Here is a 4,112-nt window from a genome sequence, read left to right as displayed (position 1 = left end):
TTGTGGACCGGCATGGATCTCCAAGAGATTGATGACGAGAACGCGTTGTTAATTTGAGGTCCATCTGGCTCGTCATGGATCAAGCGCACACCCCTACCTGGCGCGCCAACTGTCGACAAAAGATGCTCGGCAGTCCACCGAGGGGTATCCCACGATGGTAGATTTATCGTAGAGGTAAACAAGATAGGGAGCGAGATGGTAATACAAGCACCAAGATACAAGATTTAGACAGGTTCGGCCGTCAGTATGACGTAATACCTACATCCTGTGTTCTGGTGTATTGCATTGACATGTATGGATCGTTGTGTAGATGTATGTATCGTGTGGGCCGGAGGACCCCTGCCTCTCCTTATATACTCTGGAGGGGTAGGGTTACAAGGAAAGTAGCATATTTGGTACTATACAATATCTTATGGTGTACGTCGAGCAGCGTCGTGCACGCCTTGATCTTGTGGGCTGAGCCATATCTAATAGTGCGGCCTATGTCTTTTTTGTGGACACGGGGGCCATACCCCCACACCTAGGAACACCGGAAAAAATAAAACGCCGCGTTCGATTCCCACCTCCCCCGATCTTATTCCTTTTTTTCTGAAAAAAAAAAACACAAGGCATGTGTGGACAGGCTACAGCGCCTGGCTGCGGGGCTCTAGGGTTGCACGCGGCGGCGGCGCTAGGCTCCCACGGTGGCCGCCCTCCGACACGGACGGGCCCCGGCGGCTGCTAGCCCTTTACCCGCACCCCGCGCGCATCTCTGTCTCCCTCTCTCCCGATGCGAGCCGGCCGAGGGCTTGGGGGCCGCGGCGGGCGTGGGCGAGGAGCTAGGCGCCCTGCGCGAAGTGCTGGCTCGACTGGGCTGTGGAGGAGCAACCGCCGGCGTCAGAGCGGCGCAGCCGCAGGGCGGCACGACGTGGAAGGGTGTGGAGCGCGACGAGGAGGAACGAGATCTACGGCATGGTCAGCCACGGCGCCCTCCCCCTCCTACCTGCCTCACCCTTCCAGGAGCTTTCGAAAGCGAACCCAAGCAGGTAGCCACGTTCCCCATCAACCCGAACCCTAGCTCGACTAGCCCCTCCTTGGGATTCCAACAGATTTTTAGACTCTTCTCTGCTGACGATTTCGGTGGGGGCAGTTTGTTTGGTTTTCGTATTCCCCCCGAAACTTCTCCTACGATTTTTTGGCATGGGCTTCCTGGTCGCTCATGGCTCTACTGTGAACTCTAATAGCGATTGCGTTGTGGTGCTTGTTTGGTGGTTGCAGAGTTTGAGGGGCGACGAGGGGTTGTACCTCGCCAGCAAATCGGACGAGCAGCTGCTGATCTGCATCCCCTTCATGCAAGTGGTCAAACTGCATTCCGCGCTATTCAAAGGTCCCGAGGAAGAGGGTGAGATTTGCTACTCCCTGTTTGAGTTCTGTGCGTTGCGGCTAGATTTGTGCCCAATTGGGGAGTACTACTTTCCGAAGATAGATGCAATAGTGATAGCTAGATCACCTAATGACCTGATTGATATTAGGTCTGTGAGGATCCTTATGATATCATGTAACTTCAGTTGTGCTGCTGAAAAATATCCTTGTGTTTAGAATTGCAACAAAGGTGCTTACTTGTTTATATTTCTGATACTTGCATTAATATTGCCAGTGTTAAGTCACCATTTTATTGGAGACAATTCCCTATTTGACACCGCATGAAAATTCAGCCTCCTTTATTTGACACGGGTTCTTACTTTCATTTTCAATAATCCTTGCTTTTGATGGATTCGATCAGGTACTGAAGGCATAGTGGCATGGTGCCGACGAATATGCTGCCTAATTGTCCTTTTTTTGATTTCGTTTGCCTCACTGTATGATGTTGCCTTACTATTTCAAACATCTCTGCTCAGGAAAGTGGCAGGGTCGAAATTTGAAAATTGCAAAGAAAAGGCAGCCAACATCAAATGAGAATGATGCCTTAGCCAGTGGAAAACAGTGTCTTGCTGTCTCTGATGACTCTTCTCATGTGTTTGCACTATGAATATTTTTTTGTTTAGGTTGTGGTTGCAAGGCCATGGTGCTATTACTGAAGGAGCAGGATTGCTGGTTCTAGGTTGATCAGGTCAGTTGTTTGTAGTTCATGTCATTGTAAATGGTTTCCCTTTTACCAATGCAAATGTCAAATTATTAGTAATAAATTCAATAAAAGATGGTAGTGTGATAGAAAATAGTTAGCATAATAAATTTTTTTGATCGGTTCCACAGTCGAGGGCCCTCGACTGGACACCGAGAAGTATGTGTTTGTTCATGCATCTTGATTGGTTAGTCTACTAATTGGAGATGGCTGGGTGAGGAATCTGGAAGCTCTGTGCCAGCACGCAGTAAATTGTATTGCTAGGAAGGAAGAAGGAAGAAGAAATGCTTCTAGCTGTAAAGAAAAGACAGGCAATTTGGATACGACATAGTTAGCTATATAATGAGAACTTTGGGCATATATGCATCGCGCAGCAACTTATCTATATGAACTTTGGGCATTGCGAGGTTTCTCTTATCACTTTTCTTGTCAGATATAGCACTTACAATATGATGTATATTTGACAAGAGAATCTATGTTTTGCAAACACATTCGACAATCTAAGCATGGTTGTTTCATGGCCGAATGCCTACCTGGATGATCATCTTTACACTTGTCCTTTTCATGTCTTCATGGTCATGGAGGAGTCACCAAAATTTTGGAGAAATCAGCTTTCATAGATTTGTGATAGTTTATTTTTTTATATGGCCATCAACTGTCTCCTTCTTTGAATTTAAGATGTGTATAAATGATTTTTTTTTTATTTTGTCTGCCATCAACTAAGCTTGCGTATTTATATGGTTCAAGAGGAGTAATTCCTACTGTCATGAACTTGCATTTCAATGCACACTTGTTTTCTAGATTTCTTAGATTGATTCAAGTTCCTAACTTTTTTTCTCCATGTTGCAGCAACTAGCTGATGGAGGGAAAGCCAAACGGAAGCATGAAAAATAAGCCCATGGGCGTCATTAGAGTCACCAAGGGCCAAAATGACGTGGCACGGCAAACGATGGAGGAGCTCGCTGGCTTCCCTGGCTACAACGATGGCGAGGGCCCTTCAGTGACTTCCGTGTCGACTCCGAGGGCCTGCAGCGTCAGGTGCGTTCGTGATGTGCAAGCTATGGCTGTGGAGTGATGTGTTGGCTTCCAACAGCGTGTGCTTCTTTTTGCTGATTGATGAGCTGGCCTCGTTCTTCGACTCGCCTGCGACATCCGTGACCCACGTTCTGTGCACCGACAAAGATGTGCAGGCTCGAAGGTAACACAGTTGAGATTATCTATTGTCGTGAGAATGTAACTTAGATAGAATGTAACTTAAATGGTTATATGAGAAAAAACTTTACTATGACTTCTTAGTTTCCCGGATTGTATACATGCTCAAAGATATTGTGTAAAAGTTGAACTATGGAAAAAAAAACATTGGTTGTTTTCATGTGCGATAAATCCGTTGCGTTAACACGGACATTATACTAGGTTAGGAAGTGCACCAGATGCTGGTTGTCGGAGAGGAAGGTGACCTGCTGCAAACCAAGAGAGTCAGCGACAAGTGCCGCAAGGGCCATTGCCGCAGCCTCGGCCATCAGCACTGATGCTGTGGCTGTCATTATCGCCTTGATGTAGATGGTCTGCGCCGGGTGAATCTGGGTGTTGATGATGAACAGACCAATTCCTGCATTTCTTGGAGTAAGAGAGGGGAGGTCAGGTGATGTTGAGGCATCGGAGTAGCATCTGACCCCCCGCAGCAAGCCTGGAAAGCGAACGAGGTATCTGTCGTTCGTTGGATCCCTGTGTGCTTGCATCAGTTGTGTTGGTGGAGCAGCAGTTCCTGCATTGTAGATTGGTGTACCTGATGGAGCCGAGTCATTGTTGTCCTGCACCTGTTGGTCGGTTGTGTGACCTGCAGGAAGAGGAACTGTACCTTGCAGAGGAGAGCAAGTTTCTGTATTTGTGGAATTGGGGTCTGTAGTTTGGACTTGTAGGGAATCCTGGTGGGTACTAATGTGCGCCGCCACCGCGTGATGCAACTGCCAAGGAGTCCAGGACTTTCTCTGAAATCTAGTGTCGTTTCTGG

At 47.5% G+C, this 4,112-nt stretch overlaps 1 long non-coding RNA gene across 5 annotated transcripts; it reads left to right on the top strand.

The window, feature by feature from the left end:
* The first annotated feature begins 565 nt into the window (after positions 1 to 565).
* LOC136490844 (uncharacterized) lies at positions 566 to 4,112 on the top strand. 5 transcript variants are annotated; one of them, XR_010767885.1, is made up of 4 exons: positions 566 to 1,025; positions 1,258 to 2,089; positions 2,951 to 3,299; positions 3,520 to 4,112. It is a non-coding gene; the product is annotated as an uncharacterized lncRNA (long non-coding RNA). The 5 variants fall into 5 exon arrangements; XR_010767883.1 differs by having other exon boundaries at positions 3,515 to 4,064; XR_010767881.1 differs by lacking the exon at positions 3,520 to 4,112 and having other exon boundaries at positions 567 to 1,025; positions 1,258 to 1,381; positions 1,763 to 2,089; positions 2,951 to 3,387.

This window comes from Miscanthus floridulus, chromosome 11 (genome assembly GCF_019320115.1).
Source record: "Miscanthus floridulus cultivar M001 chromosome 11, ASM1932011v1, whole genome shotgun sequence".
NCBI classification, from domain to species: domain Eukaryota; kingdom Viridiplantae; phylum Streptophyta; class Magnoliopsida; order Poales; family Poaceae; genus Miscanthus; species Miscanthus floridulus.
This window is presented reverse-complemented; position numbering and strand designations above follow the sequence as displayed.